Here is a 26642-nt window from a genome sequence, read left to right as displayed (position 1 = left end):
GGGATCCAAAGGTGATTTATGTGATGTGTATAAATCTGTTACTGGTGATGGTAATTGCATATCTACTGTTCTCTTTGCGGCGAGAGAGAAAGATATCCAAAGCTTGTTTTGTTATTAAAACTAGATAAAAGAGAAAATGCCGTGGCTCTGGATCAGTCCCAGAGTCATCTAGTGATGAAGAGTGTGCAGAATCTGTGTCAGTTAAAAAGAGGGCTAAAAAGTTAATTGGTAAAGCAGGTCTAAATGACTTTGCTGATTCTAGCAAGCTGCCAAGGGTGGCAGCTGGTATCAACATGGCGCCTACTCCTTCTTCTACTCCTTCTCCTTCTCCTTCTTCTCCGTCGGCCATTAACGGAGCAACGTCACTTCTGCCCACTCCCTTAGTGGGACAGGAAGTCACTGCCCCAGAAGCTGATTTATCTCAGGACGTGTCAGCTTCCATTAAGGTGGCTGTAAATTCAAACACAGCTCCAGTTAAGGTGGCTGCTTTAAAGACTAGAGGTGGAAAGGCCAAAGATGGAGAAGAGGAGCTGGAGACTGATCCTGGCGAGGGGCCCTCTACTCTAAGAAATCCTACTGAGGAGGAAGAGAAGGTTTGTTTTAAAGATCTAGCTAACCTAGTGAGATCAAAGCAGGATGGAGATGAAGTTAGGAAAGCAGCTGGCAAAGGTGGTTCTCAGCTTAAAGAGATCCTTGGGAGAATGACAGCAGGATTATATGGACAAAAAGTTCAGGGAGATGAGAAGGAAGATGATATTTCAGAGTGTTCATCACCCCGCGAGGACTTGCAAAATGTCCATAAAGATTTCACCAGGGCAGATAAGGAGCCAGTTCTAGCTTGGCTTAGTAGGTGTTATGATACAGGTGCTCCAGATCTAACAGTTGGAGACAAGTCAGCAGCTCAGTTAGGAACTCTCTCAAGGGATAATGGAATAGATAGACATCTAGGCAGAGCTCTCGGTAAGGTTAATCTGTGGATACGCCTTTTAATGGCAGTTGCCCTGAGATACCCTTCCCGAGATGATCTTCCATGGAACCCTAAACCCTGGACTACCATAGATGAGGGAATTAAGTGCTTGAGAGAATTTGCTGTTAGAGAGCTACTCTATGGTGAACATGAAACTCTGAATCCTGATGACATTCCCGTGGGTATTGGTCTTGCTAAAAAGATCATCAAGCTTGCTCCTTCTAATTATGCAAACATTCTGGCAAGCAGAATTGTGTCAAGAAATTATGGTGGAGCTTCTCCCACGGTTGTCCAATTCAGTGATCAAATGAGACAATTGGAGGATAGCATGACATGTGTTTCTTCGGTTTCAGTCATTGAAACTCTGTCTGGAAAAATTGAGAATTGCATGAAAGATCTGAAAGATTCCATATACCAATTGGCACAGAAGGATAATTTCAATTCTTCCTCCAGGTGGGTACAAGTTTCATCTGTGAGGAATACACGTCCTCCAAGGAGATCGTTCCAAAACAGGACATTCCAAAACAGACCGCCAAGGCAATCACGTAGAACTATTTGGATAACTCTACGTGATCAGTTTGGTGAGAACATGAACAGATGGGATGGCCAGCCAACTTCCAATCTTTTCAGGAGGCTGAGGGAATTGCAAAGTGACAGAACCCGAGGTAGCAATACCGGAAGGGTAGCTGTTACTTCCACAGTTCCCCAGAACAACTCTAGTAGCTCCAACAGTGGCTCCAGTTATAACATGCAAAGTTATAACCCTGCAAACTATGTGCAATGCACATGTGTGCACGTTCCCCATAACTAGGGGTGCCCTGCCTCCCGCCAGGGGGAGGAGAGGGATATCAGAGATAACAGAATCTATTGGGATGTGTACATCCAGTGGCCTGGCACTTCAAAATTTCAGAAGTACAGGGCCTTGGTTGACACAGAAGCTCAGTGCACCATAATGCCATCAAATTATCAGGGATCAGAGTCTATAACTATTCTGGGAGTCACTGTGGATCTCAAGAGTTAAGTAAGTTGGAGGTTAATATAAGTTTAACTTGTAAACAATGGAGGAAGCATACAGTTGTGACCGGACGTGATGCACCTTGTATTTTGGGAATTGATTTTCTGAGAGAAGGGCGTTTCAAAGACCCTAGAGGTTACAAATGGGCTTTTGGAGTAGCTTCTATTGAAATTGATGGACAAAAATTGAAGCTATCCACTAGACCTGAACTTTCTGATGAATCTGCAGTTGTGGGACAACATAAGATACAGGACATTCAATTGCCGGTTGCTTCTCAGACTGTGCATCACAGACAATACAGAACCAACCGTGACTCTTTCTTGCCCATTCAGAATCTGATTCGTCAGTTGGAGAGTCAGAAAGTCATCAGCAAAACTCACTCACCTTTCAACAGTCCAGTGTGGCCTGTGCGGAAGCAGAATGGAGACTAGCGTCTGACAGTAGAGTACCGAGCCCTGAATGAAGTGACACCACCAATGAGTGCAGCAGTACCAGACATGGTGGAGCTACAGAATGAGCTGGAATCCAAAGAGGCCAAATGGTATGCTACCATAGACATTGCTAATGCCTTTTTCGCTATTCCCATAGCAGAGGAATGCAGGCCTCAGTTTGCTTTCACCTGGAGAGGAATCCAGTACACCTTCAACAGACTGCCAATGGGCTGGATCCACAGCTCAAGCATCTGTCATGCAGTGATCCATGATGCTCTGGAGAAAGGCAGTGCTCCAGAACACATCCAGTTCATCGATGATATCATCGTCTGGGGGAAAACTGCTGAAGAAGTTTTCAAGAAAGGTAACAAAATCATTGACATTCTTCTGAATGCAGGTTTTGCCATCAAGCGAGACAAGGCGAAAGGACCTGCCACAGAGATTCAGTTTCTGGGAGTGCGGTGGCAGGATGGACGCTGACACATTCCAGTGGATGTGGTAAATAGAGTCTCTACCGTGGCAAATCCCACAAACAAGCAAGAGACCCTACGTTTCTTGGGGATGGTGGGATTTTGGAGACTGCACATTCCTGGATACACTCAGATTGTGAAACCTGTGTATGATGTGACTCGAAAGAGAAACCATTTCCTCTGGGGACCTGAACAACAAGCAGCCTTTGACCAGATAAAGCAAGAGGTGATTCAAGCAATGGGTCTGGGACCTGTCTGAGATGGTCCAGACATTAAGAACATCTTGTACACGGCTGCAAGTGACAATGGTCCAACCTGGTGCTTGTGGCAAAAAGCTCCAGGTGAGACACGTGGACGATGTCTTGGTTTCTGGAGTCGAGGTTACAGAGGTTCAGAGGCTAATTATACTCCAACAGAGAAAGAAATTCTAGCTGCCTATGAAGGAGTAAAAGCAGCATCTGAAGTAATTGGAACGGAATCACAACTTCTTCTAGCTCCCAGATTACCAGTTTTGAATTGGATGTTCAAAGGCAAAGGCTCCACACCACATCATGCCACAGACTCCATCTGGTCTAAGTGGATGGCTCTGATAACACAGAGAGCTCGAATGGGAAATCTTGAGAGACCTGGTCCAGTGGAGGTGATCTCAAGTTGGCCTGAAGGTATCAACTGTGCCAAACCTCCAGAGGAGAGAGTAACTCGTGCTGAGGAAGCTCCTCCTTACAATGACCTTTCAGATGATGAAAAGAAATATGCTTTGTTCACAGACGGTTTCTGTCGTCTTGTTGGAAACAAGCGAAGGTGGAAGTCTGCAGTGTGGAGTCCAACACGCCGAGTTGCAGAGGCGAAAGATGGAGAAGGAGAATCCAGTCAGTTTGCAGAGGTAAAAGCTGTCCAGCTAGATCTTGGTGTAGCTGAACGTGAGAGATGGCCAAAGCTTTATCTCTACACCGACTCATGGATGGTAGCCAATGCTCTATGGGGTTGGCTAAAGAACTGGAAGAGTAGTTGGCAGAGAAAAGGAAAACCCATTTGGGCAGCAGACCTATGGCAGGACATTGCTGATCGAATTGAGAGAATTCCAGTGAAAGTGAGACACATCGATGCTCACATTCCTAAAAGCAAAGCTACTGAGGAACAACAACACAACCATCAGGCAGATCTAGCTGCAAGAGTTTCTCAAGTAGACATGGACTCTAATCTTGATCTTGAGTGGAAACACCGAGGTGAGATATTCTTAGCTCAGTGGGCTCATGATTCGTCAGGACATCAAGGCAGAGATGCAACATACCAATGGGCTCGTGACAGATCCATAGACATTTCCATGGATGCTATCACACAAGTCATCCATGACTGTGACATTTGAGCTGCTATTAAGCAGGCAAAATGAATTAAGCCCTTGTGGTATGGTGACAGATGGTCCAAATACAAGTATGGTGAAGCTTGGCAGATTGACTATATCACTCTACCACGTTCTCGTTCTGGTAAGCAATATGTGCTTACTATGGTAGAGGCAAACACTGGATGGTTGGAAACTTATCCAGTTCCACATGCAACTGCACGCAACACCATTCTCAGTCTGGAGAGACAAATCCTGTGGAGACACAGAACTCCAGAGAGGATTGAGTCAGACAACAGAACTCATTTCAAGAACAACCTTGTAAAGAACTGGGCAAAAGAGCACGGTATTGAGTGGATATTCCATATTCCCTACTATGCACCAGCTGCAGTGAAGATTGAATGCTACAACGGTTTGTTGAAGACCACTCTTAAAGACATGGGGGGTGGATCTTTGAAAAACTGGGAAAAACATTTAGCACGAGCAACCTGGCTGGTAAATAGTAGAGGTTCAGTAAACCGAGCTGGACCTGCACATTCAGATCTGCTACAGAAAGTAGAAGGTGATAGAGTTCCTGTTGTTAGAGAAAAGAACCTGTTAGGTAAAACTCTTTGGGTATTTTCACCCTCAGGAGAGGCTAAGCCTGTCCGAGGGGTGGTTTCAGCTGAAGGTCTGGGTCACACTTATTGGGTAATGCAGGAGAATGGTGAAATTCAGTGTATTCCACAGAGAAATTTAACTTTAGCCGAAAGAGGTTAATGTCAAGCTGTTGTACAGCTACATCGCGTCCAAAGGAAGAATCAACAAGGAATCTACGGTGCACGAACCCTGAGATCCCTGAGAGCCCTGAGTCAACTAAGAGACCCTGAGATTTTCCTGTTCCCCTTTTCTTTGCTTCGTGGGCGAAGAAATGAACTGTTTTCCATTTTTGCTCATTTTCTGATTTTCTTGGACTTTTGAATTATCTACATCTGAGCATAGCCGGAATGGACTATGAACTTTGTTTACGAACTGTAAATATCGTCTTGGATTGGATGGACAGTATGAATGGCCAATGAAATTGTTTAGAAGGGGTGGACACAGCTTGCCAGAACCAGTAGCAAAGTCCACGTTGGGTGCCAAGAAAAAAAAAATGTCGAGGGTTGGAAGGGTAAGGCCAAGAATATACAAATTTAAATCCATCTTTGGAGTTACTGTTTTCAAATCAGATACCTGGATACCTCACTAAAAAAAATCCCTTATGAATATGGTTCAAAGAGCTGTCCTGAACACAGTTTTACTACCTGAAGTTCCAATATGAACTATGGCATTATTTCAAAAGTATTGATAAAGATTATAATGAATACAAATTGTTATTAGATACCATGGTCTAGAAAATCTGAAAGCTCAAAGAAGTAGTAGTCTATACAAATTCAGAAGGCATGGGGATAAAGTGGTCTGCAACTGAAACACCTGGAGGACTTGAATGTGAGAACATCAACAGTGAGGTCAGGTAAGGAGCAGGAACAACAAAAACTATGATTAAAACTGCACCAAATTGCCATGAGAAGTAAAAAAGAACAATTTTAAGTGTTTTGTAAGCATAGTGTGTAGGAGAATACACCACTCTACTTTTTTATTAAATTGTATGACAGCCAGATTTAATTATTGTCATTGGTGCAACCGAACACACACCTCCCATACTTCTGAGAGACTGACAGTAGTCAGTGGATAATCTTAAATCATGTTTCATAATTTAGTATATTACATATAATGCTATATACTATATATATATATATATTTTTTATATATATATATATACTATATATAATATAGTATATGGAAGCCTAAAAAACTTTCAAACAACATTCTATTTGATTTTTTTTTTTAATGGTCTGGATTAAATATTGCTGTGCAAAATGTGCATCCAATCTGGGAAGTTTACTTAAAAAAATTAATTTGCATGATTACTTAAAAAAACTAAACTGAATCTAAACAAAACCAACCAACCTAACAGACAAAACAAAAGGGATAAAACCTTTCTAAATAAAATTCCCACACATAAGTAGTATGTACACTTTGAGTGTCCATCTAGCCAGTCCCTTGACCATGTCTCTCCATCTTAGAGACAAAGATGTCATGTGGGACAGTGTCAAATGCCTTGCACAAGTCCAGGTAGATAACATCAATTGCTCTTCTCATATCTATGAGAGATGTAGAAGGCCACCAGATTTGTCATGCAGAATTTGCCTTTTGTGAAGCCATGTTGGCTGTCACCAATCACTTCATTTTTCACATGCCTTAGCACAGTTACAAGGAGGATCTGCTCTGTGGTCTTACCTGGTACAGATGTGAGACTGACTGGTCTGTAGTTCCCTGGGATTTCTTTGCTCCTCTTTTTGAAAAGGGGGGGTTATGTTGATCCTTCTCCAGGAAAGAACCTTCCAAATATAGAGGGTGCATAGCCTCATGGGATAACCTGCTATACTGCCTCACAGACAAAAGTTTCTCCTTATATATAGCTTGATCCTCTCTTGCTGCAAGGTGATGGAGACCTGTATGTGTCTTAGAGCTGCCTCTTCCACAGGCTAACTTAGTCCAGCTTACCCTGGTGCTCCTCACAGAACAAGTGCTCCAGCCCCATCTGCCTTGGATTCACCCCACTGGGTTTCAGTTTGTCTGTGTGGTTTTAATGTGTTGGAGGGCCCAAAACTGTAAGCAGTATCTAGACTCACTGACTGAGAGGTGATGCACTTTTTTAAATGCAGCCTGGGATACTGTCGGCCACCACCTCTGCCAAAACAAACTACTGGCTCACATTCAGATTGCTGTGTGCTATCATCTCTATGCCTTTTTCAGCAGAACTGTGCCCCAGCTTGTCAGCCATGTGTATGTACCATGTATAACCATAATTTATGAGTATATAAATTGTTTTTTTGTGAGATAAAAGGGTGCTAAAGAATGACTTTCTTGGATTGTTTCCCAAGGTGACATTGTGTCTTGCCAGATTTCATCTTGTTTCTGATGTGGTTATTTTGAGCTTGGAACCTGTCCGTGTGAGAACTAATGTGTAGTGCTTTTAATAGAAAGCTGTAATTCATCTTTTGTTCAGTTCTATTCACAAGAAGTCTGTATAATAAATTTGACACTAAAATCAAAATTAAAGACAAAGTAAATTTCACTAAAAACATAGAAACTAGTGAGGTAGCCATGGGTGTGTTTCATTCTAGGCCAAACTCCTTACTATATTGTCTTTCCTAAATTACTTTTTTCTTCCTGAATTATTGGTTCATTTGAGTGTATCTGAAAATCGAGATTGTGGGTGGAGGTGTTTTAAAATACATTGTTCATATTTATTCAGAACTTAATAAAAATTATTCATCAGTTGCTTTTGGATTACAAGGTTTAGAGAATTTCTTCCTGGACTGTACATCATTTATTTATGACCAGCTTTTCTCGTTACATTGCTCACTGAGATTTCAGTTTGTATTCTTTATTTGTGCAAAGTAATGAAACAAGTTCTTACCTTTACATCATTTCTGCAGTAGACTTCCATGTTTGCAGTGGAACAGAGCTGTGATTTTGGTGAGCTTTTTTGTTTTGTTTTGTACAATTGAACATAGGTTTCCCTGTGCTTTCTTATAACTTCCTCTATTGTCACTATAACTATAACATTCAGTTGCTACCACTTTGTGATTTGTGAAAACCTTGCAGTGGAATCATTTGTCACTGTTGATTCAGTGACACAATTGATCCAATGACAACTACAACAACCAACACTTTAAAATATTGAGATATGAGGAAATAAATATATTTATCATGTATTTAAAGTACAGCAGTAGAACACAAAGCCTTTGGAAAGCAATGCATGTTCATCAGCTACATTACTTTTGAATCAGAAAATGCATCACCAATTCTTGTAAGTTGATGGTAACCAGAAACTATTGACTTAACAAAAAGGAATATACATTTTAAGCTTAAACCAAAACATTTTCACAAAATTAATATTTTTATAAAATTTGTTTGTTTCAACATTATTTTCTAATGTATGTGAAAATTAGAAAATGTTAGGCCAAAATACAGAGCATGAAATCACAAAGTCAGAGAATGGTAGGGGTTAGAAAGGACCTGTGGAGATCATCCAACCTCCCCTGCTAAAGTGGGTTTGCTTAGATCAGATTGCACAGGATACCTAACTGAAACATAGTCTCATCTCACTCTAAAAATTTACAGATGGCAAAAGTCCATCCACAGTGCAGTCATCTAATTTCAAGTCTCCAGTATAAAATGGTGAAACTGAGATAGTGGTCATGTGGGATGTTTCTTCCTGGCATTCACTCACCAAATATTAGTAACAGAGAAAATTTCACAGTGAGAGGCAGTATGTTCTGCTGCAAATGCTATTTTTGAGATACTCAGTAAATTTCAAGTTACTTCAACATTCACTATAAATCTTCTATAATGTGATCCTTGTAGCTCTCATACCCTTTTTAAGATTTTATTGGCAATGTAGGCACTCTTGTCAGAGAACACCATCATTTCCTAGAAGAAAGACAAATAATCATAGAGTCATGGAATTGTTAGGGTTGGAAGGGATCTCAAGGATCATCTAGTTCCAACCCCACTGCCATGGGCAGGCACTCCTCACACTAGATCACATGGCCAAGAGCCACATCCAACCTGGCCTTAAAAAACTCCAGGGAGGGGGCTTCAGGCAACCTGTTCCAGTGTCTCACCACCCTCCTTGTGAAAAACTTCTTCCTAACATCCAATCTGAATCTGTACTGTGATACTGTGATACCCATTTCTAGTTTTCTTCCATTTCCCCTAGTCCTATCATTACCTGCCACCCTACAAAGTCCCGCACCAGCTTTCTTGTAAGCCCCCTTCAGATACTGGAAGGCCACAATAAGGTCTCCTCTGAGCCTTCTCTTCTCCAGACTGAATAGCCCCAACTCCTTCAGTCTGTTCACATAGGAGAGGTGCTCCAGCCTTCTAGTCATCTTCACGGCCCTTCACTGTACACACTCCACCACATCCATATCTTTCCTGTAATAGGGGCTCCAGAACTGGATGCAGTACTCCAGGTGGGGTCTCACCAGAGTGGAGTAGAGGGGGAGAATCACCTCCCTTAACCTGATGGCTACACTTCTCTGGGTGCAGCCCAGGATGTGGCAGGCTTTCTGGGCTGCAAGTGCATGCTGGTGGCTCATGTTAAGCTTCTCATCCACCAGTGCCCCCAAGTCCTTTTCTTCAGCACTGCCCTCAAGCCAGTCACTGCCCAGCCTGTATTGATGCCTGGGATTGCCTCGACCCAGGACCTTGCATTTGGTCTTGTTGAACTTCATGAGGTTGTCATGGGCCTACCTCTCCAGCCTGTCAAGGTCCCTCTGGATGGCCTCCCTTCCCTCCAGCATGTCTGATGCATCACACAGCTTGGTGTCTTCATCAAACCTGCTGAGGGTGCACTCAATGTCACTGTCCATGTTGCCAACAAAGATGTTCAAAAAGACTGGTCCCAGTACTGATCCCTGAGGGACTCCACCTGTCACTGGCCTCCAGCTGGACATGGATCCACTGGCAGCCACTCTTTGGGTGTGGCCATCAAGCCAGCTCTTTATCCACTGAATGGTCCATCCCTCAAACCCCATATTGCACCAGCTTGGAGACAAGGATGTCATGGGTGACAGTGTGGAAGACTTTGCTCAGGTCCAGGTAAATGATTTCAGTTGCTTGGCCTTGACCTATAAATGTCATGACCTTGTTATAGAAGGCCACCAGGTTTATCAGGCAGGATGGGTGCTTGGTGAAGCCACGCTGATTGTACTCAGTCACCTCTTCATTATTCTTCTGCCTCATCAGTGCCTCCAGGAGGATCTGCTCCATGATCTTACCAGGCACAGAGCTGAGAATGACTGGCCTATAGCTCCCTGGGTCATCCCTCTTTCCCTTTTTGAAAATGGGGGCTATATTTCCCTTTTTTCAGCCACTGGGGGCCTCCATGGACTGCCATGACTTTTGGAATATAATACTGGAACTGGTCTGCCGGACCTCCACCTTGCTACAAACAACAGCTAGAGAGTATCTTCCACGTGCTTTCCATCCACTAGCACTTAGTTCAAAGTATCCGCGTCTAGCAGAGTAATCGCTGATGCATAGAAAGGTTATGATATTGCTGTATATAGCCAGAAGCCGCCGGTGTCCCGTTGTGTCGCCATCTAGTGGCGGAACTGCACCCTTTGTTATATAAATATAGAAATAGTCTGTAGATAGTTTAATTAAGTTCTAATCATGACACTAAGCCACTTATGGAATATATTTCACGAACGTGCACTAGAACATGTATATAAGTTAGTGATGTAACAGTTATTAATAACTTTATAATTAATAAAAATAATATTTTCACAATTCATATTTCATATTTATAAATTTAATAACCTCTTCATCAGAGGGGTGATAATAGAATTCCTTTCCTGCTCCTCCTCTCTGTCTACATTTGTTTCTCTCCTTTTCTTTTTTCTCCCTTCTTCTATTTTGTTTGCTTTATCCTTTAATAAATAACCTCAGTTTTGATACTTAACCTCATTTGTGGCTTAATTTCACAATACAGGAATGCTTTAATAAGAACTAATAATTCTTTCTCTCCCTCTGAACTGAGATTTGCCCAAGGAGGCAGTGGATGCCCTTTCCTTGAAGGTGTTCAAGGCCAAGTTGGATGAAGCCTTGAGCAACCTAGTCTAGTGAAAGGTGTCACTGCCCATGGCAGGGGCATTGGAACTAGATGATCTTCGAGGTCCTTTCCAACATAAACCATTCTAGGAGTCTATGATATATTGTGAACTTACTAAACAGAAGAAGGATTCCATAGTGAAAAAAAGCTAAAAGCTCATGGTACTGTCTTCTACTTGAAATTGATTGGCTGATAAAACAAGGGCTTGGGAAAAGTTTAAATAGAAATTTTAAATCCATAGAAGATATTGTATTGCTAGAAACTCTCATGAAGGAACTACGTTAAAATTATATACCAAATTTAAAGACTGGGAAAAAGATGGAATAATTAGAACATTTTCTGATATGTTTGAAGATGATAGCTGAGGACAGTAAAAAGGCCTGTTAAAGAAGTTTTTTAGCTAAAATTAAAAAAAAAAAATGCTTGAATTACTACTAATATATGAAGAAAGCAAGAGTTCTATGCAGATAGTAACAACTCAGCTTAGAAAGGAAACATAATATTTTGCTGATGACTCCTTACTAGAGGGTTTCTAGAAAAACGTTTTTCAACAGCTTTCTGTCTCAGGTTTCTGCCTTGATAAATGTATGTGCAAAGGTATGCCTGAATGGTTCATCCAGCAAGCCATCAAGTTTAAAGAAAAAAAAAATCTCCTCAATCTGTCAGAGATATAAAGAATGGCTGAATGCATTCAAATTTATTTTGTGGGTCCAATGGTATATAACATTAAAGGAAATTAAATTTACTTGTATATTCTTTCCCTCAGTACTCTGAAATAGGGTAGAAAAACTTCATTTTGCAGTGAACTGCTGTGTAAACACAGCTTCAGCTATGGTGTAAAAGGCTTTTTTCACTTTAGATAGTCCCAGCAAAGACTGAATCTGACTGCTATTCTGAGAATATTCAAAGATCTTAAGAGTTCAACAACAACACAACAAAATACATTTTGCATGAACTCGGCCATCACATATAGGGGAACAAATGAAACATATTATTAAAACAATGATGCTTCTTTCCTACAATCTGATCCTTAATTACTCTCTACTCCCGTCTCCTAAATTTGGATCAGAAGTGGAAAGAAAACATACTGAGGAATACAAATTAGAAGTTCAAAGAACAAAATACATATATGGGATTGGGAGATACTAATTATATTGTTCTGGAAGAAGACAATCTGTAGTGCTCTCTATGATTGAAAGAATTATAGGGCCAATTACAAAAGCAGAGCAAAATGTTATGGTGTTCTCTTCAAGAAAGAACTTGAACCTGTATATGCAATTTTCTGTTTGACTAAAGCAGTGTTTCTTGGAACATCCCAATTTTCATATGAAGTAATTGTGCCTACCTGCCTGTGGTATGCAGGAAGACAAGGTCAGGAGAAAACTGAAGAATCACTGCCATCATCATTTACAATATGTCCTGCAAAAGTAAGTACATTACCTCACTAGATAGAATAATATGCAATGGAAATAAGCAGTGTTTAGTGGTTATGAAAGTATTTGTAATTTTTTAAAAGAATGTGATTGGTCTTACTTCCCTTCAAGTTTTCAATATTATAATGGGTTGGGGCAAACCTCCTCCCCACCACGGGCAGAAACAACGACTCAGACAAAGGGATTGCAAAAGTGATGGAAAGTTTAAATAGAAAAACAATTTAAAAACAAACAACAATGAAAGTTTTACAGAGAACCACAGGCACCGTGACAAAGAGAGAGATCCCAGAACATGCTCAAGAACATCCCATCCCCACCTGGGGGTACACCCAAAACCCCCAGGGCTCTTTCCTCCCCCCCCAACCCAGCCTTGGGCCTGGGCAGGCCCAAGGGAGGCGGCTCACACCATTTTACCTAGGCTGCAGCTGGGGGACGAAAGAGGAAGTGAAGACCCTGCATGGGCATTTTATAGGGGAGCAGGGCATTATGGAAATGGAATACCTGCCTGTGACCACCCCCTGGGCTGGGCCCACCCGTAGGGACCTCCCAGGTGTGTTCTGTGCAGTGGCATCCGGGCCAGCACCCAGCCAAAACCACCACAAACACTTTCCCTATAAAACTAACAGATAGGGGGAAAACATGTTTAAAACAGAAAATTGTACCTTTAAGAAAGAATTTAGCTTTTCTGAAAGCCTTAAATATGGTACAAGTCTGTATATTTCAAATGAACAAAACTGTAAGCAAAAGGGTAAAACACTGGCATTAGACATTAGCTTAACTGTGAGAGTGCTAACAAAATTCTAATGAGCAATAAAATATAATTTTTTGAGTGATTGGCACCATGACCATTCAAGGAGGTAATACAGAAGGGAAGGGTGTAGGGGACTGGGCAGAGAGGGGAGAGGGGGTATGGTTTATATGGCCTTTAATAGCTCAAATGGGAAGCTGCTGGCCTGGCATATGTTTTCAACAATGGAAAGATATCATTTCTGTGTCGGCAGAAATTCACTTTCCTTACTTTATAATCACTGAAACAGTGTCAAAGACAGGCAATGTGCAACACCACAGACATTGGCAAGACTCAGGAGAAAAAGGGATCTTGTAAGATCATGTAGAAAGAGAATTAGAGAGGCAAAAGCTCAGTTCCAATTCCATTAAAGATAGTAAAAAGTATTTTTTTATAAATACATCAATAACAAAAGGAGGGGCAAACATAGTAACGGAAAACAAAGAAAAGACTGAGGTTCTTAACAGCTTCTTTGCCTCAGTCTTTAACAAAAAGATTGGATATACTCAGGGCAACTGGACTCCTGCATTGATAGATAGGGATGGGGAGCATAATATTTTTTTTTTGTAAGCCGGGAGGAAGTATCTAGTGACCTGCTGTTCCACTGAGATCCTAACAAGCCAATGGATCCAGATAGGATTCATCCTAGAGTGTTTAAGAAGCTGGCACAAGAGCTGGATAAGACACTCTCCATGTTTTTTCACCAGTCCTGGTTAACTGGGGAGGTCCCAGATGACTAGAGGTTTTCCAATGTGACACCTCTACAGAAGAAGGGCCAAAAGGAGGATCAAGGGAACTGTAGGCTGGTCAGCCTGATCTGAGTGTCTGGCAAGGTTATGGAGCAGATCATTCTGAGTACCATCAAGTGGCAAGTACAAGACAACCAGGGGATCAGGCCCTGCCAACATGGGTTTAAGAAAGGAAGGTCCTGCCTAACCAATCTCATCTCATTCTCTGAGGGGGTGACCTGCCTGGTAGACAATGGGAGGGCTGTGGATGTAGTCTACCTAGACTTTGGCAAAGCCTTTGACAGTCTCTCACAGCATCCCCCTGGAAAAGCTGGCAGTCCATGGCTTGGACAGGTGCACTCTTCACTGGGTTAAAAACTGGCTGAATGTCTGGGCACAGAGAGTAGTTGCGAATGGTGCAGCGTCCAGGTGGTGTGCAGTGATCAGTGATGTCCCTCAGGGGTCAGGAATGGGCTGTGCTAGGTTATGCCCAGCCCAGGAGGGGGTGGGCTGAAAAGAACATAGCCCTGGGTGAAAAAAGAAATCTGACCCAGGCGGACAGAGATTTGGGCCCTCTCCCAGGGAAAGGGGTCCCTGGGTCAAAGTCTCTTCCACTTCTGCTTCCTGTCCACAACCCTTTTTAAAGGGAAACCATTCCCTACCTCAAGTTTTTCTCCTGCCCTTGTTTTGCTGACATCCTGCTGCTGCTGCAGCTGTTTACTGTTAGGCATGTGATGGGGCCTGCTCTGTGCTACTCCAGACTCCTAAGAGCTGCATCTAAAGAGAATCTATCTAGCATCAGACTCTTTGCCAGCTGCAACTGGTTTTTGTGTATACTTTTATTTACCCTTTCCCCCTATACCTTTGTAACCTTCCTTTTACTCCCTTATACCTTTGTAACCTTCTTTTTACTCAAATGCCATTTACATTTTGTTAAACTTACCTTTTTAACTTCCAAATTGATTCAAGACTCTTTCTTTCATAATTTTACCTCTCTTTTCTCCTCCTACCTAATTTGTTTGTCCCTACTTGGAAAAAAAGGGGAGAAGGAAGTCAACCTAAATCTGTTAAGCAGGAAAGCTTAAACCACAACATGGGCCCAGTTCTATTCAACATCTTTATTGATTACTTGAATGAGGGGATCAGTCTACCATTAGTGAATTAGTGAATGACACCAAGTTGTGGGGGCAGTGTTGATGTGCTTGAGGGTAGGAAGACACTTCAGAGAGACCTGGACAGGCTGGGTCAAAGGGCTGAGGCCAACAGTATGAGGTTTAACAAGGCCAAGTGCAGGGTCCTACATTTTGGCCATATTAACTCCATGCAGTGCTATAGACTTGTGGATGAGTGGCTGGAGAACAGCCTGGCAGAGAGGGACCTGGGAGTACTGGTTGACAGCACCTGAGCATGAGCTAGCAGTGTACCCAGGTGATGCAGAAGGCCAATGACATCCAGCAGGACTAGGGGTGTAATTCTGCCCCTGCAAAGGGTGTACTTCCTCATGGAAAGGGTAATTAGATACTGGAATGGACTGCTCAGGGAGGTGGTGGAGTCACCATCACTCACTGTCCCTGGAGGTGTTTAAGGAAAGATTGGATGTGGCACTTAGTAACATAATCTAGTCAAGGTGGTGGTGTTAGGTCATAGGCTTAACTTGATGATCTCAGAGGTCTATTTCAGCCTCAGTAATTCTGTGATTCTGTGATGATGTTGCAGTGCAGAGGCCTGGGGTACATCTCTCTTTGTGATTTTGTGAGATCCCACCCAGCCCCCACCCACCTCCCACCGCCTCCCTTCCACCAAAAGTGCAATGGCTATAAACGGCTACAATTTCACAGAATCACAGAATCACCAAGGTTGGAAGAGACCTCAAAGATTATCGAGTCCAACCTGTCACCACAGACCTCATGACTAGACCATGGCACCAAGTGCCATGTCAAATCCCCTCTTGAACACCTCCAGGGATGGTGACTCCACCACCTCCCTGGGCAGCCCATTCTAGAGTCTAATGACTCTCGCAGTGAAGAACTTTCTCCTCACCTCGAGCCTAAACTTCCCCTGGTGCAGCTTTAGACTGTGTCCTCTTGTTCTGGTGCTGGTTGCTTGAGAGAAAAGAACAACTGCCTCCTGGCTACAGCCGCCCTTCAGGTAATTGTAGAGAGCAATAAGGTCTCCCCTGAACCTCCTCTTCTCCAGGCGAAACAATCCCAGCTCCCTCAGACTCTCTCATAGGGCTTGTGCTTGGGGGCTCTCACAAGCCTTGTTGCCCTTATCTGGACACGTTCAAGTGTCTCAATTTCTGGGGTTCAGGTGTTGAATCGATCACAGAAGACCTTGCTGGAATGTACACACACCACAAAGATCTTAAACTATGCTATGAGACCTCGTGGGAGCCAAGGGTGGTGATATCTTTTTTCTCTTACTCCTTAACTCTCTCTCTGCTTTTCCCTCTCCTTTTCCTTCCCATTTTGCCTCTGCTCCAGTCTATTAATTTACTCCAAGGAAATTTTTGAATCTTAGCATGACCTCTCCTACTGCCCAGGGTTGGCTTGGGATAGAAGGCTGTGACAGCAACCCTAAGGCCTGTTCAGAGTCATTGCTTCACCACATTATCTCCTCCAAAATCTAAGCACACTCTTTGACTGAGTGACACAGAGATTAATCAAACCAAATAGTTAGATAGCTATTAAATCAGGTATTGCCTTTATTATAGTTTCATAGTTTCATAGTTTCATTCAGGGTTGGAAGGGACCACAAGGATCATCTAGTTCCAACCCCCCTGCCATGGGCAGGGACACCCCACACTAGATCAGGCTGGACAGAGCCTCATCCAGCCTGCTCTTAAACACCCCCAGGGACGGGGCCTCGACCACCTCCCTGGACAACCCATTCCAGGGTTTCACCACTCTCATGGTGAAGAACCTCCTCCTCACATCCAGCCTGAATCTCCCCACCTCCAGCTTCATTCCATTCCCCCTAGTCCTATCACTACCTGATATCCTGAGAAGTCCTTCCCCAGCCTTCCTGTAGGCCCCTTTCAGATACTGGAAGGCCACAATTAGGTCTCCTCGGAGCCTTCTCTTCTGCAGACTGTACAGCCCCAACTCCTTCAGTCTGTCCTCATAGGAGAGGTGCTCCAGCCCTCTGATCATCCTCGTGGCCCTTCTCTGGACACGTTCCAGCACCTCCACATCCCTCTTGTAATAGGGGCTCCAGAACTGGACACAATACTCCAGGTGGGGTCTCACCAGGGCTGAGTAGAGGGGGAGGATCACCTCCCTCAACCTGCTAGCCACACTTCTCCTGATGCAGCCCAGGATCTGATTGGCTTTGCGGGCTGCAAGTGCACACTGAGAGCTCATGTTGAGCTTTTTGTCCACCAGCACCCCCAAGTCTCTCTCCTCAGGGCTACCCTCCAGCCAGTCACTGCCCAGCCTGTATTTGTGCCTGGGATTGCCTCGACCCAGATGCAGGACCCTGCACTTGCTCTTATTGAACTTCATGAGGTTGGCCTGTGCCCACCTCTCCAGCCTGTCAAGGTCCCTCTGGATGGCCTCCCTTCCCTCCAGCGTGTCTGCTGCACCACACAGCTTGGTGTCATCAGCAAACTTGCTGAGGGTGCACTCAATGCCACTGTCCATGTCCCCCACAAAGATGTTGAATAAGACAGGTCCCAGGACTGATCCCTGAGGGACTCCACTTGTCACTGGCCTCCACTGGGACATGGAGCCATTGACAGCCACTCTTTGGGTGCGGCCATCAAGCCAGTTCCTTATCCATCTAGTCAGATACACAGGGATGTGGTAATATGCTCAAACCCCTTCTTTCCCCCTCCTCCTTGTGGAGTCAGGATGGGGGAAAAAAAAATATGTGGGGCAGTGGCAGGAGAAGGAACCATTCTCACCTAGGGCTGGGGTTGGTGCATGTGGACCCTTCCCTACACCATGTGTCAGAACCCTATGCTTTGGCAAGCCTGGGGTGATTTAGGCTGAGTTTCCTGATTCTTTTAGTAAAGTTATGACAGCAATTACTTTCAGAGATATTAGAGTGAGCTGAAAAGCACGTATATTTTCTTTGCAGCAAAATGTCTTTCCCTAGGTGCATAGCGCCCTCACTGTAAGGCATTCCCGTGATGCAAAGTACTCTCAATTGTTCTGTCTGACTATTGTTGTTGCACGTGTGGGTTATAAACTGCAGTTCTGGAAGACTTCATGAAAAAAAAAAAAGAAAAAAAAAAAAAAAAAAAGAGACTATAAGAGGAATCCTCACAGTTGCAATGCTGCCTCATGAGTAAAATTTGAATATTTCCTAGAGTCCCCAGGGAACTGCCTGCCTCTTTTTAGTGGGGGAATAGTCTCTGCTTATCTTTTGTGGACTTATCTTTTTCTGATTACTGTTTCTTAAACTGTTTTGTTACTGCTTATATATATAGTGACCATATTTCCAACCAAACACTAAATCTGTAAATTTTCATATCTTTTTTTATCACTACTTTCTAGTCTAAGATTAACTTCTAGAGTCCTCTTTAATGTCTCTGTATTTCTATAGGTTTCTGCAAGTCTTTTCTTAAATTCTGTATTCAGTTATTGCCAGTTCTTCTGCAATCTTTTCTATTTGTATTCCATTGTCCATAACTATTCTCTTTCAAATATCTTTTGCGTTTGTCTACTCTAATTCCCAGTCTTTTCATGCAGCCTTTCTTAACCTCTTCCCTGTGGGTTTCGATCTATTTGTTCTGATATTTTGGGCCCAGCCATCTGGGTCCCAAGAGAATGTGCCTGAATACAAGCTTACAGATGCAAGTTCGTGGAGAGATGACCTGCTGCAGATGGGCAAATGTCCCCATACTGCAGGCAAGAGCCCATTTACTAGGAGATGCTTGCATAATTTACTTCCTTTCCCACAGCCTACTGATCTTCAGACTCAGCTGTTCATTAATCACTCTTAATCAATCTCATCTTATACAATCAATGATGGGTTTTGACACCTGTGAAACACCTGGGTGAGAATCACACATTCCAGTGATGTGACTTTCTATTATCACCATACTCTCATCCATTTCCCATGTGAGTTTGAAAACTGGTAAACGTTATCTGCCAATTCTGGGTTCGCACGCATCCCAGTACATATGTTTTTTTCCTAAAGAAACTTACAATCAACCTGCCTCCATTCAGCTATATTTTCTTTGTCCAACTGCTCTCAGCATTTCAGCAACCTCTTTTAAATTTTCATGCTGAGTACTGTATCCAGTTTTCTGTTGGTTTATTTGATTTATGACCTGCTTCTTGTCATCTTCTTATTCAAATCAATAGCCTCTTCTTACTAATATGCTGATGACATAATGATGACTGCTGTGAAAACATGGTAGGAATGTTACTTTTGGTTGTTTTCTCTGCTACTGAATTCCAGATTTTACTCACTGTAAATGAACTCTTTAAAATGTATGAATGAGATGAATGAAACTTTTATTAAGCACAGGAAATTTGTTTTATTCAAGACAGTAAATTACACAGAGTTTTGTAGATTTCCATAGATTTACAGTAATATAAATTAACTTACCTGTTAAAAATCAAGTTCTTTTGCTGAAGGCAAGAAACTTGAGTACAGGAGTTTCCTGCATCCTATAATTTCTGTAAAGCATAATTTGAAAGCTAATTTGGCTCAAAATTTGTATAAAAGCAATTTTAACAAACTAACTCATACTATCCTGTATAAATCCACAAACGTTATTATTTTCTGCATATGAGATGTTGTGCAATACAATGAGCTTGATGCAGGACAAAAATATCAATATCCTTCAGAATACAAAAGAATCTTTCAGATTCATTAAACACTATGCCTGACAATGTTTCAGTCATGACTTATTTCACATGCTACAGACACAATGGAGAATTTACTGTTGGTCACAGTTCAGATAACAAAATATCAAGGAGAATTCTTAATCAATGGGAATGGCTGTAGTGATCAAAATTTTGTTTGTATTCTCTTATCCGAATTTATTGACTTTGTCAAGAGTCTACTGACTTCTGTGCCTGTCATGAATTGAGTTGAACCTGCTGCTGTTACTCACACCATGCTGCAGTCATGCCAGGTTCAAAAAAATGGAAGTGCTAGCTGGAGAAAAATATTATGGGGCTTGAAGTTCAGATTGCAACATGGGAGGCTTCCTGTTCCAGTTGCTGCTTCTCGGTTCCAGGTTCTTGGGTGTGGTTTCTTTTTCTGCAGGCATAGTGTTGGAGAGAGTGGGAGTCGGGTAGCTGCTGGTTTTGGTTTTCTGTTTCATGCTGTTTTTTCTCCTGTGTATTTCACTATGCTGCTTCTGCAAATAGGCTAAGCTAAGGTAATAATGTATTGTATTATTAGAAATTAGATTATTGGCTAATTATGCATTGTGCTTATGATATTTTATGTTACATTAAACTCTTATCTGTTTATCTCAGTTCTGAGTTTTGTGTGCTACTTGTTCCCTCACTTCTGTGTTGGGGGAGCAGGCAAGTTAGTCCTTGCGCTAAGCCATTACAGTGCCCTTTAAAAGGGTGTGGTAGTTTTAGGCTATGCCTTTAAAATTTTTCACAGATCTTAAACAGAAAAGTAGTAAAATGTAAATAAATCACCATTGGGTGTGAAAAGGAAATTAAAGAGAATTCTAAACAATTCCATTGGAAAGATATCTCCCATAAGACTGGCTCTACCAAAACAATTCCTTCTTCTCATCTCCTGACCTCTTTGCCCTGGAGAGATACTAACTTGCTTCAGCTTGACCTTGGCTGCATTGTTTTGTTTTAGCCTAACAGCAACTTTCTCTGCTCCTTTCTCTGCTCCTTTCTCCCTTCTTTGTACCGCGGGGTGGGGGAGCAAAAAAGGAGAAGCTAGTATCTTCCCCTGGTCTTTGGCAAGGGTGGGTCCTTCTGCTGTTTATTAACTATATAAACCTGTAAATATTGTAAATACTGTATATTTTGTACATATTCATTGCATTCCATTGTAGATTGTACTTTTGTTTGTAAATACAGCTTTCATTTGCTTCCAACTGAGCTGGTCTGGCAAAGTTAATGTTGGGGGAGAAATTTCAACCCACCACAAAGGGGTTTAAGTGCTACCTCCTGAGATACCACTACAAGATATTAAGCTCCCTCATGGTAGTCTTTCCTTGAATGTTCCATTTGATATATATACAAATATATATAAATATTTTCAACCAAAAAGGAAAATCTCAAACACCTAAAGTAAAACAGCATTATTTTTAAAGCAAAATGTTATTCATACTAATTCATTAATGCAAAAATGAAATTTTAATTTGTGTACAGGCATTTTGAAAGAATTTTTTAAATGTCAATATTTGTCAGTTTCAGCTAGATAAATTGATTCTGAATTCCATATTTTCACCTGGAATCTTTTAAATGTTCATCATATTAGACAACTGCTCACTTCAAGAGGAACTGATTAAATTTCTATTTAATTATTGTATTTAATACTGTATAGAAATGGCACAGCTAGACAAAATAAATTTGTATGCATAGGTCTATACACATATTCTATATAAGCATTCTACATAAATGCATTTGTATGTTGGAAGCATGTTATAATATATATTTTATGTAGATGGTAGCTTTAACTCCGTCAACTCTTCCAGGACAACACGTAAGCAGGCAAAAGACATTTATTACGTTATACAGAAAAGTTATATAGTCTATCAGAAGGCACGTGTCACATCTCAATTGGTCATTTTCTACTGGCATGTGTGTAATTAAGGCCTACAATAGATCCCAAATCTTCCCTATAACTTTCCAAAGTCATCCAAAACCAACCTCTTCCCACAGAAGTAGAAGATATAGTTGAGCATTTAACAGGATAAGAGTTCCCATTGGCTTCCTGACTTAAAGATACAGCTGACTTAAGAGACACTAGCTGCTGACACTCCTATTCATCTATATAACTTACATCACCTATATATATATATACACACACATAATCAAAGAGTTCCTACACCACTGGCTGGAAAAGAGGTAATCTTTTTGTGGTTCTGCGTGATAGATTAAAAGCAAAATCCATCATGAAAAAACAGTCAAATCACTAAATATAAGGCCACAATATCTCTATATAGATATGTAATAATCATATAAAACATTATTGTAAATTAAATTATGATAATCTATTTCCTCTCCCTCCCTTTTATTATCTTTGCATTTTCATTAGCCAAGTCTATGAAGAGCTAATGACAGGGTAGATATCAGGCACTACAATAAATATTTTTCCAGATTGATTAAATACCAGAGAGATAATTTTGAGGCATTTGCTAATAAAAGTATTGTTCCTCTCACTATATGATTCTAATTATCATATTGTATGCTATGTTATAGAGTCATAAAGTATAGTAGTTCCCAAGAACCATAAAACAACTGAACTCTTAAGCCTTGGTTAAAAAAATCATCCTTTATCCCTGAAGTAGAAGGTTTTGAAACTAAATGCACACATCTGTGGAATGCTCCTCACTCTGATGAGTGAGAAAGGAGAGCTAGTGTTGATGGAAAAAGAGAAGGCTGAGGTACTCAATAACTTATTTGCCTCAATATTCACAGGCAATCATGCTCTGCACCCTTCCCAAATAAATGGATCGCTAGGTGAGGAGCAGGGGGGGTAAAGTCCTTCCCACTGTAAGGGAAGATCAGGTTCAAGACCACCTAAGGAACCTGAACAGATGTACAAATCTATGGGACCTGATGAGATGAATTCCAGAGTCATGAAGAATTGGCTGATACAGTCACAAAGCCACTCTCCATAATATTTGAAAGTCCTGGCACTCAGGAAAAGTCACTGGAAGAAGACAAATATTGTGCCCATTTTTTAAAAGGCTTGAAAAGAGGACCCTGGAAAATACTGACCTGTCAGCCTCCTCTCTGTGCCCAAGAAAATCATGGAACAGATCCTCCTAGAGCTGTGCTAAAGTATATAGAGGACTGTGATGTGATTTCAGACAGCCAGCTGTGAGAGACTAAATCTTGTTTCTCTTGATGTGACTCAACAAAGATAAAATCACCTTTGCTCCTTGCCCAGACAATAGCTGATGTGTATTGGGCAGACGTTCCAGAAAGGGAGGATGGTGTGAAGGACAATGATTTCACCACCTGGACACTTACCTAAAAGACAGTATAAAAGATCTGAGCAACTACTGGCTCAGAAGAAGCAAAAGACTGGGGTAATGCTGCTCTGAAGAAAAACAAAGAGAATACCAGAAAAGGACAGACACAGGAGAAGGTAGAGAAGTGGGCTCAGATGTCATGTTAAAAATCAGACCTTAGGATTGTGTGACCATTTGAGGCTGTCCCCTTAAGAAAGGGAATATTGTGGTTGGATGTTTGTAAATGAAAGATGGATCTAAACTAATTTCATTGGTAGACTGGGGGAAAGCACCTTTTGAACTGGGAGTGCAGCAGAGAATCCTGGGCATTCCTGCACTTTGCTTTCTCCCCTTTGCAGCTCGCAGTTTTCTGGGCTTTCGTCCAGGCTTGACCTTGGAGCAGATAAGACACTCTCTAACATTGTAACACATAACCGCTTTTAATTAATTTTCTCTTTTTCTCTCTTTCTAACCCTCTCTGGGGAAAGAGGGAGAGAAGGGGGAGCAGGGGTGGGGAACCCCTCTCAGCAGAGGAGGGAACCCTCATTTCTGTGTGACTTTGTTGTATATTTCTGTATATATTGTAAATAATGTAAATTCTGTACATAAACCTTCATTTCCTAAACTGCTTTGTAAATATATAGCACACACTCCTTTGCTAATCCGGCTGTGCATTTTTTTTTCCCTTCAATTTTTTTTCCCTCTACTTACAGGGAGGGGAGAAGGCCCCGGCCTTTCCCTCAACCCTACGACAGATTGTTTTAACTCCTCTGAGCTTGCATTACTCAGGCTTACATTTCAAAAGCTTTTGTTTTCTTCTCTCCTTTCCTTTGATTTTCAAATGCTCTGAACACCTCAGATGGATTCCCACATTTTATGGCTTGTTTTTGGAATATCTAGAAATATGTTCACAAGATCTATGTTTCTTTCATGTGCTTTCTTCAGAATTTTTATCCTGTTAGTATGCAAGTTGAACAAAGATAGGAAAGGGAGTTAAGGTCTTAAGTGTGTGACTGTGGCCTTGGGAAAGAGGCCCAGACTGTCTGCATGGGGCAGGTAACCAAACACTTAAATGAGTCATACTCCATAAATACATAATAGGTAGGAGGAATGATTGCTTTAGGTGGGTGTGACTTTGTGAAAACTCCTGTATAAATAACCATGAAAATTTTGCCTCCTTAGAGACAATTTTGGTCCTTAGACTTTTGGGATAGATCAAGCCAGGGTGTCTTTTTAGCACTAAATAAATGGGAATGTCACTTCCTGTCCAAAAATTTTTTGGATTCTGGCATCAAGGAGATCCTCATGAGGTTAAATAAGCCAAAGTGCAAGATCCTGTGGACGGTTGGGGCAATCTTCAATATTAGTATAGGCTGAGGGATAAGATTGAGAACAACTCTGAAACCTTGGCATGGATGAGAAGCTGGACACAAGGTAGGGTCAATTGAGAAGTCAGGAACCCAGCTGCGATGCATGTACACCAATGCACGCAGCCTGGGTAATAAGCAAGAGGAGTTGGAGGTCCTGATCCATCAGGGTGACTATCATGTAGTCGCCATCACAGAAACATGGTGGGACAACACGCACGATTGGAGTGCTACACTGGGGGCTACAGGCTCTTTAGGAGAGACAGGTGAGGGAGAAGAGGAGGAGGGGTGGCTCTGTATATTAGAGAGTCACTCTCTGCCACAGAACTCGAGGTGGAGAAAGAAGGGATTGAGAGCCTGTGGGTTAAAATTGGAAGGCAGCCTAACAAATCTGACATCCTGGTTGGAATCTGTTACAGACCACCCAACCAGGATGAGGAGGCTCACGAATTATTCTACAAGCAACTGCAGGATGTCTCAAGATCATCAGATCTTGTCCTTGTCGGTGACTTCAACCTCCCAGATATCTGCTGGGAACTTAATTCAGCAGAGAGGAGGCAGTCCAGAAGATCACTGGAGTGAATGGAGGACTGCTTCCTGACACAGCTGTTAAGTGAGCCTACCAGGGGACAGGCTCTGCTTGACCTGCTGTTCTGCAATAGGGAAGGGCTGGTGGGAAATGTGATCATGGGAGGCTGCCTAGGGTGCAGTGACCACGAGATTGTGAAGTTTTCAATATGCAGGGAGATAGGGAGGAGCACCAACAGAACCTTCAGCTTGGACTTCCGAAGGGCAAACTTCAGCCTGTTTAAGAAACTTATTTGTAAATTCCCCTGGGTACCAGCCCTCAAGAATCAAGGGGTTCAGGAGGGTTGGACCTACTTCAAACAGGAGCTCTTGAAGGCACAGGAACTGGGGTTCCCACGTGTTGTAAGGCAAGCCGGCGGGGAAGGCGACCAGCCTGGATGAGCAAGAAGCTCCTGGAGGATTGAAGGGGGAAAAAGAGGCTGTATCACCTTTGGAAGGAGGGGAAGGTTTCTCGAAGTATGTTCAAGGAAGTTGTTAGATTATGTAGGAATAAAATTAGGGAGGCACAGGCCCAGCTGGAACTGAAGCTGGCCACCTCTGTCAAAGATAACAAAAAGCATTTTTATAAATATATTAACAATAAGAAGAAGGGCAGGAAGAACCTCCATTCCTTATTGGAGCTGGAGGGGAACACTGTGACTGAAGACGAAGAAAAGGCTGTGGTCCTGAACACCTTCTTTGCCTCAATTTTTAATAGTAAGGCAGGAGTTCAGGAGGAGTGGCCTCCTAAGCTGGGTGACAGGATCAGGGAGCAGTGTAATGCCCTGGAAATCCATGAGGAATTAGTTCAGGACCTGCTGAGCCACTTGGATATTCACAAGTCCATGGGACCAGATGGGATCCATCCTAGGGAGCTGAGAGAGCTGGCAGATGAGCTGGCCAAGCCGCTCTCCATCATTTTCCTCCAGTCCTGCCTCAGTGGAGAGGTCCCAGATGATTGGAAACTGGCCAATGTGGTCCCCATCCACAAGAAGGGTCGGATGGAGGAACCTGGAAACTACAGGCCAGTCAGCCTGACCTCAGTGCCAGGGAAAATGATGGAGCAGATTATCCTGGCGGCAATAACTGCACACCTGAAGGATGGCCAAGGGCTCAGGTCCAGCCAACATGGATTTAGGAAGGGCAGATCATGCCTCTCCAACCTGATCTCCTAATATGATCAGGTGACCCATCTGGTGGATGTGGGGAGGCCTGTGGATGTGGTCTACCTAGACTTCAGCAAGGCCTTTGACACCGTCCCCCACAGCAAACTGCTGTCTAAGCTCTCAGCTCGTGGCTTGGACCACTACACTTTGTGCTGGGTTAGGAACTGGCTGGAGGGCCGAGCCCAGAGAGTGGTGGTGAATGGTGCCACATCCAGCTGGCAGCCAGTCACCAGTGGCATCCCACAGGGATCAGTGCTGGACCCCATCCTCTTTAACATCTTCATTGATGATCTGGATGAGGGGACTGAGTCAGTCATCAGCAAGTTTGCAGATGACACCAAGTTAGGAGCGAATGTTAGTCAGTTAGAGGGTGGAAAGGCTCTGCAGAGGCACCTCAATTGACTGGCCAGATGGGCAGAATCCAATGGGATGTCATTCAACAAGTCCAAGTGCCGAGTGCTGCACTTTGGCTATGGCAATCCCATGCAGAGCTACAGGCTTGGGTCGGAGTGGCTGGTGAGCTCCCAAACAGAGAGGGACCTGGG

Source organism: Melanerpes formicivorus, unplaced genomic scaffold (assembly GCF_026170545.1).
Source record: "Melanerpes formicivorus ecotype bairdi unplaced genomic scaffold, bMelFor1.0.p_v2 SCAF_1, whole genome shotgun sequence".
Lineage (NCBI taxonomy): Eukaryota > Metazoa > Chordata > Aves > Piciformes > Picidae > Melanerpes > Melanerpes formicivorus.
The sequence above is the reverse complement of the archived record's forward strand: the minus strand, read 5'-3'. Positions refer to the sequence as shown.